This window comes from Microtus ochrogaster, chromosome 6 (assembly GCF_000317375.1).
Source record: "Microtus ochrogaster isolate Prairie Vole_2 chromosome 6, MicOch1.0, whole genome shotgun sequence".
In the NCBI taxonomy this organism is placed as follows: Eukaryota; Metazoa; Chordata; class Mammalia; order Rodentia; family Cricetidae; genus Microtus; species Microtus ochrogaster.
In genome coordinates, this window is record NC_022013.1 from 73,766,304 (window position 1) to 73,778,614 (window position 12,311).

At 44.4% G+C, this 12,311-nt stretch overlaps 1 protein-coding gene across 5 annotated transcripts in view; it reads left to right on the forward strand.

Annotated features, from left to right (window-relative positions):
- The window catches only part of Esrrg (estrogen related receptor gamma), a 613,611-nt gene that overhangs the window by 58,128 nt on the left and 543,172 nt on the right, over positions 1–12,311 (forward strand). Inside the window, exon 1 of one of the 5 annotated variants that reach the window (XM_026779824.1) lies at positions 598–686. The exons of the other annotated variants lie outside the window; for them this stretch is intronic. The gene's annotated coding sequence lies outside the window, so the exon portion shown is untranslated. Of the gene's footprint in view, positions 1–597; positions 687–12,311 lie in introns of those variants that run through there. 5 annotated transcript variants of the gene reach the window in all.

Here is a 12,311-nt window from a genome sequence, read left to right on the forward strand (position 1 = left end):
ATATAAACACATACGTGCACATACCCATATAAACACATACTATAAAGCACATATAAACACATACTATAATACACATATAAACACATACATAGAAGTACAAACTGGACTAACTGCTCTCCGTTAGCCTATAGGACATGGTGGGTGAGGGCAGCCAAGGTAGAAGCCGTGTTTAAGTTAAGTGCAGGGAGTGCCCTGTTCTGGTGTTATGTCCAGCGGGTGCTAGCCTTTGGTTAGCTGGGTGCTGGGCTGAGACATGGAGATGAGACCTGGCAGTGGAGAAACTCTTTCCACACGCCTCCCTGACCTGTGCTGGAGTCCGCTGGGGTGAATTGTGTGAAGTTGTCAAAGGTTGGTCTGCTCTCCAGCACTTGGCAAGGGCTCCTCTGAAATGTGATACCCTTGGTTTTCAGTAAAAGGTTCCTTTCTGCAGGGCTGCAAACACAGCCCAGCTGCTCCCCTGTCCACACAGCCCTGGAGCAGACGGAGCAGCACCTTCCCAGCTGCCTCTTGAACCCGAGCCTCTCCCAGATCCCCTCTCCGTACAGGAAGTTTCCTTCTCCGTTGTCAGATTTAGCACCACGCTCCTGTCATCAGATCCGAGCAGGCTCCCTGCTGCACAGTAGAGGCTTTTGCTTAAGACATTTGTCCTTGAAACCGCACCAAACTCTTGGAAGAGCCCAGAACCTGTAAGTATGTATGATTTAGGCAGCACTAGGACAAGGCAAAGCTGCAGTCAACCATTATACGATATCCGATTAGCAGTACAGGAGGGATTTTTCCGACCTTATGTTACATTCAGTTTCAATTCGTTCTGAGGCAACAGATCAATTGTAGCCTCTGATCCAGTGACTTTGCAGTAGACGGGGTTGTAATATCTTAGCTTTAGCTCTTTGCCCTTCTCATTTAGCATATAGATGTGACTCGTGGGCCAATTATTGTGGGCATTAAACTGTACAACTTCACAATTTTTATTAGGGCCGATAGTTGTGGGTCGTGTCCATCTCGAGAAACAAGTTAGCTTTGGCGGTGGGGGGGGATGCTTTTAAAGAATTAACTCCATAAATTCGTGCACAGTGGAATGAGCTTGCATTGTGCTTGCTCTCCTTAAGCTGTACTAGTTGCACTTATAATTTACTCATCGCGTATGCCTCTGAGGTTCAGTTTTAATTGAATCCTACTCGGTGCTTGTCTGGTGTTTGACGGTCGTGTATGCATCTGTTTAATTTACTTTGCTGCGATTGCAGTCTGGTTAAACCCGTGTTTTGATTCTAAGGGCTACCCGGTGAAAGAAACGCTCGTGGCTCGGGGAGGAGGCGGGGGTGCGTGTCTTTGTTTGTCAAGGGTGGTCGTATTACCTTTGGAAGCTTTTTAGGTCCCCCAACCTGACTGGCTGTCAGAAGACCACAGACCAAACTCTGCCAGGCTCTGAGGTGAATCTCAGCTTGTCCACTTTTGGAACTCCAGTCTGTAGAAGCTGGTGGCCCCTTTCTATCAATTTTTAATCTGCAGCCATACTTACGTGTATAAGATTAATTTCTCTCAGATTAGCCTGATTGATAGCTGGGTTGTGGTTACTTAAGAGCCTGCTCCCTGGAACCCACAGCCCAGATACATTCCATTTAACTAGTGAATGTTCAAACAGGTAACCATGGAGTCAGCCACCACTAACTGGCCGTGCAGTGGCTTGTTGTAAACAATACAAATGAGCCGGGAGAGCAGGAGCAACCAGACATGAAATGATTTTAATAGAAATTACGGTAAAAGGTCATGTGATTTGGTATCCGCTTCTGTTCAGTTTTAAAGGGAAAGTCTGTCTTTTCTCTCTCTCCCCCCATTGCCTAGTTCTAGCCCACTAGAGTAGATAGCTCCTTGAACCTGACAGGCCCCTCTCTGGGCTTTCATGGGGAAAGGTGGCCTGTGTGTTGTGGGCCAAGTGTGGGGACTTGTGGATTTTCAGTGGTAAGTGCCTTTATTTTAGAAAAAAAAGCAAATAAAAAGGAGGGCTGACTATTTGGGGGTTTCTTTATGGAAGGTCATTCTTACTGCACCTCACACGTCCTCCAGACCAGATGTAGCAGGGCCACAGGGCCTTCCATTCTTTCCCCCTCTAAGTGGTACATCTGTCTTTTTGCTTCTTCCTTGTTCTCTGGATTAATCTGTAACCTTGATCTTTCTGGGGGAAAAAATATTATTTGCTTTCAAATCAACTTTTGCAGGGTTGTAATGAGCACATGGAAGCTAGGGGGAGGGGGAGTGCTGGGTAGAATCTCCGGTTTTGCTTTTGTGTGTTTGTTTTTAATGCCCCCGACTTTCATCTGGATTCAAAGGGCCAGGTCTCGTGATGACATCTGCATCTCTCTGGAAGGGATGGTGAGTGAATGCGAGGGAGATGGTCTTCATAAAGCTGATTTCAACTAAAACAAAAAAACAAACAAAAAACTGAGCAGACCCATGTTAAGTAGTAATGCACACGTAGTTTGGTGAACTCTGTCCAGCTGTGCCTGTAATTAGAGACAAGCAGAGAAATCTGGTCCACAACATGGTGGGGCTGAGAGCATCTCAGAAGCGCAGCTATGCCTTTGTCACACACAGTCTGGAGGAATGAGGATGCTGTCAGCCTCAAACTTGCATGGACACTTTAAGCTAAGGCCTCAGCCAGGCATATTTGTCTTAAAGAGAAAAAGAGCTGGATATATCCCCTCCTGGGTGGCATATGATCACTTAACCTGGGACCCAGAGATAATGACGTGTTTATATTTTGCCTCCTTTTGGTGGATAGATTCTTCTGACTAGCTGCATACTAGGACACCCTTTGAGGCCATGCTGAGTAGTATAGACTTCAGGTGTGTATTGTCCCACTCACATCCCTGAGGTGAAACCGTGGAAGTTGTGAGCTGGGAGCTCAAGGGGAGACAAAAGCATGAGCCTCTCCATATCCTCTCAAGATTTTACCTCACAAGCTGTTCAGATCTGGAAGTGCAACATGCTAACGTGGTACTTGTGTTTACAAGAGGCGTTTGTTTTTAAAATCAGTGCTTTAAATACGCTGGAGTGCCTCCGCCAAACTTAGGCCAGCAAGCTCTTTGGAACATCCTGGGTGAGGATGCAGGGTTAGCGTTTGCTTGATCCTTTAGAACCAGCAGTGCTTATTAAAGGTGATGAGCTCGGGTGACTGATGCGTGTCTGGGGAGGGGCTATTTAGGCACGTGGTGAGAATATCATATCAGAGAGAGGTTTGGGGTAATTATAATGAAAATACACTTCCTAATGTTTCCTCACCTTGACTGCCTCAGCTGAAGGGCACAACTAAAAGAGCCGTCCACTGGTTCTTAGAGGAGTCACAATCTGTGGATATGTGTGCTGAGCCTTTGCTTTGGGCTGAACAATCGTAAGATTTTGTGTAATCCAACATCATCTCTCCGACCTTTGTATCCTCATGAATACATGGAGGGCATGAAGGCATGCCCAGTGGTGGTTGAGCGGGTGAGGGGGTGATGCAGAGAAAACTGTCAGCACCGTATCCGGCACAGTATATGCTCAATAAACTCTTGCGAGTTTCATTGTTTCTTTTGGTTGAAGAAAAAACTGCATAGTTAAGTAGAGTCCTGCTGTGTGCTGGACAGGGAAGGACAGCATGTACAGCTCAACCTGCCCCTGCAGTCACGCATCCTCACTTGGGAGACTGAAAGTCGGTATGTTGCACTGTGTAGGATTTTGCACAACTTTTTATTGAAAAGCCCGAGATGGTCTCTTACACGCTTTTTGCTTTCATGCAAAATTATTTGAGGGGACTTATTGAGTTTTTCAAATTTTCTTATTGCAGATTAGGACTGCTGATACTGTTGAGTGTTGAGACACTGTATAGAATCCCGTTGCCCGAGGTAAAGGAAAGAGGACATTTAAACCTGACATCTAATTGCATGTATGGTGCTGCTGCTGGAGTGGAGGGAACACGTACACAGTAATGATGAATAAAACAACATTTAGAAAGCAGTAATTACCCTAACCCTGAGAGTTTCAAACTCAGGGCTCCTTAGCTGGCCACCAAGGTTGTTTGTGTTAAAGCCCAGCAGCAGCAGGTCTGTCTGCAGAGGGTTTCCACCACCAAGGAGACATTTCTTGAAATGCTGTTTATCTCTCTTTTGACCTTTGTCCTTGTTGCACAAAGGTCATATTCCTTTGGTCCCCTCGCCTTACCCCTTCCAGGTCCCCCCCTTTCCCCCTTCCATTTACTAGCCTTCCTTTCTCCTTTCCTGTATTCTGTTCTCTCTGTTACATTCCGTTGCCTTTTTCTGTATGAATCACAGACCCCGGGAACAGAGGGATGGGAGTCCCGCATCCCGCAGCCTTTTGATGCCAGCTCTGGTTTTATAAATGGAAACTTTTAGAGGAGTCAGAAAAAAAATCTGTTTTTCTTTTCTCCTACTGTTGAACTGGAGAGTCACATCTGAGGTGACCTGCAGACCCCAGGGAAGCCTGCTCAGGAACTATTTGTTGACTCATTGATTAGACACCATGGAGAGAGGGGGCGTCAAGTACGGAGATCCCTTCAGTAGTGAAGGCTTTGAAAGCCCACACTGCAGTGTGCAGTGGGATGGCTTCTGTATGACCTTCCAACGACTAATCTCCTCTTAAGAACTGAACCAAAGCAGTTAAGGGATTTTTGTCAGATGGATTTTGTCTACAGTTGGGTTTTTGGCAGTTTCATGTAGAAAGCAATACATTCTCCATGAAAATATGAATTTCTCATCCCCCCCCTCCCCCAGAAAGGAATGAAAACAGATTGCCAGCAGAGATCTCTAGAGAGGAGCTCTTGTTTACCCGTGGCACTATTCAGGCCGAGACAGCTGTGGGTGGATGTGTTTCTCACACTTCCCAGCCAGCCTTCCCCTTAACTTCCCTTGCCTGATGGCCTGGCCACCAAGTGAAACCAGCACAGTGATCCTTTCTAGGATCTCTTCGGGTTATAATGGAGATGATAGCGATCTGTTTTCCAGAAATCACAAACACACAAGGCAGGCTCTGGAAGTGCTTCACTGGCTTCATTGTACAGGCAGTTCAAGGTCAGAAGATTTGTGAGTGTGATGTCAGGGTAGACGTTCAGAGGTCTTGCTCCTGTAGGCACATTTCTGAGAGCCCTGCCGTATAATGCTACATTATAGCAGGCTACAGATAGAGAGCCCTTATATGAGGAATTAAAAGCCACCCCATCTAGGAAATGGTGAGTCTCCCAAAGTGACTACAGGCAAGAGTTAGGAAAATCTAGGTTAAATTGTAATGCAGTACTCTTGACAACCCTGTGACCTTGAAAAAGACAGTTTGCCAATCAGGGCTGTGGCCTCCTTTGCTGAGAGACTGAGCTAGAAGCATCTGTAATGCCTACATAGTAGGTTTGTTTTGAGGATTAAGCTAAATTTCCTATGGTAAATGCTTAATCCTTTACCTGCTGTGAAAGGTAGCAGCGAATTTTAATTGTCAGTCTTTCCTTTCTGAGATTGATGGTGGAGTTGCCTGTGGTAGAAATATCAAACAAAGATTGTAAGTGTGCATCTAGAATGGGGGAGGGTCAACCCTTTTCAACATTTCCTTGAATTATAGCACATAGAGAAAACATATGTGAGGAATTGCTCATTACTTGGCACAGAATCATCCACGACAGTGACGATAATGGTGATGATGACAAAAATGTTGAGATTGATGGGTGATGCCCAGGGCTCCAGGAAGGTCTTATGACCTGAGTTTGGATGCATTGGTTTCTTCTTTATACAAGGAAAGGAATTGGAATGTTGGTGAATTTAAATTGGTGAAATTAGAATGTGGGAGGCACTTAAATAGGAAGGATGTAATAAACAGACTCCGGTATTTTATTGTTGATAACTGATCTTGAAGGCGCCATCCTCCATGATCTTCATGATACCTTCCAACATAGCTCTGGAACGAGACTTCATGTTAAGGTTCTGGGATGAGGTAGGTAATCGACTGAACCTCTCTGTTTCTTTTCTTTTCCGGGCTTGGAATCATAATGCCAACTGCTGTAGAGGACTGTGGTGAGGGCCAAGCTAATGGGTGGAGAGTCTAAGAAGAGCGTCGGACTCACGTTGAGTGCTCAGTGAATATTAATAACAATTAGATGGATCTTTTGTTTTTCTGGTTTTTGTTGTTGTTGGTTTTGTTTTAAACACGGTTTGGTGGAGCAGTGTCTTACCTTGTGATTCTCCTCCCAGTTTTCTGTTCTTCAGATTATCCATGGTAGTACAAATATAGAAACTAACTTTTAGCTGGAAGAGCCAGTCTAAATGATGGCTCTTCTTTACTGTGCCATTTAAATAGACGTTGTGCCATGTGCTATGCGTGGTATCTAATTGATCCAATTTGCTCATTCTTCTTATGTGATAGATATTTTCTTACAAATGAGGACAGGGAGCCTCGAAGAGATGTTGGCCCTTGCTCATCTCCAGCTAATGAAAGATGGGGCTGGGCTGGGAGTTTGTTGCCTTTCTAGTGTGTGTATTCATTCTTTCACAACAGTTTATAGCACTGTTTTCTTTTTCTTCAGAAAGAGTAGAAAAGTTGATTTTCTAGAATAAAAAAAAATGAGATATAAGAGGAAGAGATAGGGCAGAAGGAAGAGAGAAGAGAGAGACAGACTCATATTTAGGCAGTTGAGGCAGCCCTTTTGTAGGGAAAAGTAGATAGTCTAGGGTCATTATCTTTTGACCCATTTTAAGCATTATTTAATCAAAAGCAGAGTGGCTATAAAATGAGGCTTTGAGACTGGCATGATGACAATTTAATCTTCAGGTCTGGGACAGTTTTCTGTATTATAAGAGTTTCATGAGAAAGTAACAGTAGACACAAAAAGAGGAAGAAGAGCTGGTATATCAGCATGAAGGAAAATAGTGGAACTATCTTCACACATGTTAATCCTGGTGGGGGAGAGGAGGGAGGAGAGCCTAAAGTCCAGTTATGCTCTTGATGCTTGAGCAAAGATTATATTAATATCCATAGAGAAAACTAAACATTCAGTGTGGTCTGATCCTTTTCACTTAAAAGTACCCCTTCCCTTTAAATTAATATTAAATGATCTTCCGAGCTATACAAGTCATGTTTCTTTTTTAATACTTCACATTGGGAAACTGAGTCACCTGACTTCCTTTGCAGGCAGGAAAGCCGTTCTCTAGATTCTGATGCCCCAGAGGAAGCCTCTTTTCTCTTCTGAGTGTCGCGATTGTGATGACATTGACTCATAGAAACTGGAGGACGCGTGATAGAGGAGAGCCACAGGCACACAGGTCTTTAGTGAGGTCTTCCTGACCTAGAATGTAGCTGACAAGGCCATCACCATGTCTTTGAGGAGTGATGGAGGCTATGGTTCCTATTGTTTTCGAGAACACAGGCTGTGTGCTGGATTGAGTCCTGTGCCATCTTGTGCCTCAGCATCCCGGGGCCCACCGGGTGCTGTGGCGTTCTTCCCCAGATGGCCACCCGTGGCTCTTGTGATGTGGGGCTGGCACTTTCTTTGTGGAGCAGATGGGGTTTCCTTGCAAGTGGCCCTTCCTGCTCTGCACGCTCACTTGGAAGACATAGGCTGCAGTAAGTGCAGGGGACCAAAAAACAACAGCGTGCCAAACTTTTATTTGTGATTTGTCAGAAATAAAATGCGATCCAAGGTAGACTGGAAAGAGGGGACCGAGAAATCCTCATCATCCCCAAGGTCACCGTCAAGGTCAGAGTGCTAAAGACAGTTCGAATGCTAGAGAATGAAGGCCACACTTGAAGGCTCAGAGCCCTTTTTGGGGGAAATGGAGGAATGCCCACCCCCAGCCCCAGTTTTCAGTGTTTTTGCGTGACGGAGGTGGAGAGAAGGGATGAACAGGCAAGCCATGACTGTTTGCCTTTCCTTTACAAGGCCACGGAACCATATGACTGTCCTTGTGTAGAACAGTCTGAGTGGATGCTTGGTGAGTCAATAATTGCTTTTGTATGACTTCAAGTAAAGTAATATACGAGATGACTCTCTGTTATTCTAAATATAAATACTTCTTCTAATAATACATGGTATTTGTGTTGCAAATGTTTTGAAGTCACAAATTACCATTTTCCGTTTTACAGCTGAGTTGTTAGCGTTGCATGATGAAGTGGCTTGTTCAGAATGAGTCTGTTAAAAAATAAACATACTAGAAACTGGGTCTTCTAAGTATCTAGATCCAGGTTGACTGTATCTCACAGAATCTCCAACCTGGAAGAGGCTCAGTAAAAATTAGGAGTGGTGATTGCATGTGAAGAAGATTGAGAAGGCCCCAGAGAATGTGGGCAGAAGACACTCGCAAGGTCATTGTGTCCTGAGCGTGGTAGCCAAGACTGCAGGGTGGCACCAATTCACACTTTATCCCCCATTGAAAAGCAAAGCGTGAGAGAGATGGGTCAGTGGTTCAGAGTGCTTGCTGAGTGGACCGGAGTTCTGTTCCGAGTCTCCACACTAGGGGATCACAGCTGACGGTGACTCCCGCTCCATAGAATCTGACACCTTATTTTGACTCCTGGGGCCCTCGTACTCATGTTCACAGACCTATACATACACATGTGTATATACACAAAACCAAGGAAATAAATCTTAAAACGAAAGAAAAGTCAGTGTGGGGTGGGAGGAGAGGAGGGCAGGAGAGGGAGGCAGGGAAGGGTCAGTGCCCTGTGAAGGACTTCCCATGATGCTGATCTCCTCTTCCGTCAGTTCCCAGTTAGGTTCTGTTTCTATCGTTTCCCAGTATCATGAGGTCACACAGTAGAGCAGAGACATAATCTATTCTCACATGGACTCAGGCCACTCAAAGCAAGAGAGAAAGGACTTTGTGCTTATTAGCTTAAGTCTCATGTTATCTAGTTCTGGGCCCACCTGCTTTCCCATGCAATAGAGTGGTCCTATCATTATGTCATCTTAAAGAGAAGGACCAAGGAAGTGTTAGATGGTGCAAGCTCCCAATCCAATACCTTTAATTTAAAAAATAATTCACTGACTCTGTACTTAGTTGAAATATGGGTATCCATTTACTATTTGTTTTGATTTGGAATATAGCTTTATTAGTCATTTGGCTATCAGAAGGTGGAATGAATGTGTGCTTTTTCTTCTGTGAACATCGATAACTATCAAGTAAATAACATCCCAATACAGCCATGTGTATTTTAGGATGGATTTCTTGACCCAGCTTAATGCTAAGACCATGACAAAGAAATTATGTCTTTTGATAATGGCTCTGAAATCTCCTAGTTGATCTCCTGTAGTCAGCATTTGACTACAGATTCCCGTAGAAAGTTCACTCCCGCTATCGGAAGGCTTCAAAAGGTCTCTGTGTTACTGGCAGATGGAACAAGCCGGTGTCACGTGAATGTCAACTCGTTACCTTCGAGCCATCATTAACCAGTAGCAGCTACCACAAAGTCTTTTTAACATCTTAGAATGTCAGACTATGATTTAGGATGTACAAGGCAACAATATTCGGTTAAAGGATCCACGCTCATGGCCAAAGTGAGTGTCTGATAACTGTGGGGTCGCTTTTATGCTCTGGGGTTGCTGTGTCTTTTTCCTTGCCAGATTTCTAAGTAATCTAATTTTAGGAAAGTTTCACTTTAATACTCCTCAAAATTGGAGGAGAATATTGTGTACACCTATTTGGTTTGTTCCATGGACACAGAACATGGCAAAGATAACAGATAAAAGATCAATTCTTATGTATCTCAGAGTTCCAAGCCTTTGAGGCTGTATTATGGAAACTTTGTAATTATTGTGGGTAATCTTGCAGAAAATTAAATGTTGAGTTTGCATATATGGAGAAGTTTGGACTATTTTGCGCACCATAGCTTGTTAGAGCTAAACATCTCATTGACCCTGCCAGGGTCTGGGTTTCACTTACTGCTAGTAAAATGCTATTTGTGGTATAAGTCAAATCTGGTGCAGGGTGACTTGTCTTATGCCTGAGGCATGATTTAGAGGCCTTACTTGCTTGTTCAAAAATGAATTTTGACCAGTAGTTCTAAGCTTGTGATAATTTTCCCTCAAGGGACGTTTGACAGTTTCTTGACAATTTGGATTGTTATGGTTGGATAGAAGATTTTTGTTAGTATCTAGTGAGTGGAACCCCAGGGATTCCAAAAACACCATGCCATAAATAGGCAGCACCCCAAACGAGATGAACACTGATGAGTTATCAATCCTCAAGTATCCACAGTGTCAAGACCAAGAGGCCTCGCTTTCAACACATGCAGAACATAAAATCCAGGAGGAAGTGGGTAGCTAGAATAACTTGTAGACTGGTAAGATGGTTGGCACTGACATTATGACTTCTCCCCATAGGCCACAGAAGAGCCATGGAAACTTCTGTAAACTGCAAACAAGACACACACTTGCTCTGCAAATGTTGAAATCCCAGTATGTCTCTCGTGGCTAACAGAGCCTCCTACTGCGGCAGTCACAATTTATTTGGCCTCAGATTCTAGATAACTTACTGAATGGAGCAGACACTTTTCAAAGTCTCTGCGCTTATGTCCATTCATCTACGCCTCAGAGCAACTTCACAGTGGAGGTACAATGGCTGTACCCTCCAATCCCGGGAGCCTGCAGGACTATAATGAGCTCCTGGCAGGAAGCATAAGGAACGGGGCAGTGAAGGCAGAGTATCTGGAAATAGGGAGGGTTTGTTTTCCTAAATGCTCCCGGTTGCTCAAGCTTTTATTCTGTGGAGCTATTACTTACTGCAGGACTGTTTGGGACATAAGGGTTCCTGTCACAAAGTAGACTTATGTTTGGTTCTAGAGAGAGGCTGGGGAAAGCTTAAGTAAGTAACGTGGCATGGTCCAGGCCTGAACAGAACCCCATGCCTGTCTGTCTTTTTTCTCTTATGGTCACTATTGATGAACAAGTTTTTAGGCAATATGTAAACCACACAGGGTGAGTATCCTTCGCAGCCCAGTCTTGTAAACATGAGATGCCCCTTCCCACCTGTGACTGTCCCTTGCAAACTGGCTGTGTCCTGAATCTCATTCTTAGTTTGCAGAAGGGAGATAGAGGTTTCCTCTTAAAATATCACCATAGGGGTAAGTTCAATCCCACTTAAGTTTGAAATAAAAATAAAATAAAATTTCTTGAAGCAGGCCTCTTGGGGTTTTCTTCGAGTATACATTTAACAATGGGATTTCCTCCTCGAAATGCCACACGAGAAGTCATATTCCCAGTGGAGCTTCTAGAAACTGAGCTCTGCTGAGTTCCCACCTACCAGGGGATCTGGAGTTTAGGGGATTGGGTTTGTCATGGCTAGATATTTTACCTTTGCCAAACTGGTCCTTTTGTATTAAACCTAAGTTGCCATCAAAACCCAGAAAGGACAACATCACAAATCACTAGAAATACACCAAAATTTCGAGGAGTGCAATTTATGGGTACTAATGGATACCCTGGGTGATTTATCTTTCTAGTAGCTGTTCAGACACCTCCACCTTTTTCTTCACATAAAAGGACTCTGCTTGAAGATTAGTGAGTCTGCAGCCCCAGCCCTAGTCCCTGAGATGGGGCAGATGGAGTTCCCATATTGTTTTCATGGCAGGATAAAGGGCTGTGGGGATAGCTCAGTTGGTAAAGTGTGGGTTTCCTAAGCATGAGGACCTCAGTTCAGTCACCAGGACCTACATAGAAAAGCCCAGCATGATAGCCTGTGCTTGTAATCTCTGCCCTAGGAAGGTGAAGACAGGAGACTTCCTAAGGATCAGCTAGCCCACCTAGCTAACTGTGACCCCCAGTTCAGAGAGATCATCTTTCAAAGACCAAGTGGATGATTCCTGAGAAATGACACCCAAGGATGACTTCCGGCTACCATAGACGTGTGTGCATCAATCCTGCGCGCTCTCTCTCTCTCTCTCTCTCTCTCTCTCTCTCTCTCTCTCTCTGTGTGTGTGTGTGTGTGTGTGTGTACACACGTGTGTACACAAGCAATGCACAACATCGATGCTGTGAGACTTGCTGGAGCAAATGTACTGAGTCTGGCATAAATGGGGTAGGCACGAGAGTTGGGTAGAGAAATCGAGATCCAGTGGTTAAATGGATACCATCGTTGGTTATTCCCTGAAGGGCTCTGTTGGTAAAGGCTGACCCCTTGGATTAAGTGGCTTGACATTGCTCAGCCTCAGTTCCTATGACTATCTATAATTTATGTTTGGGAGATTGAATGATATAAAATACACAAAGAAGAGAGAAGGTTTAGTGGTTGCTTCTGGGGTCTCTCTCTCTCTCTCTCTCTCTCTCTCTCTCTCTCTCTCTCTCTCTC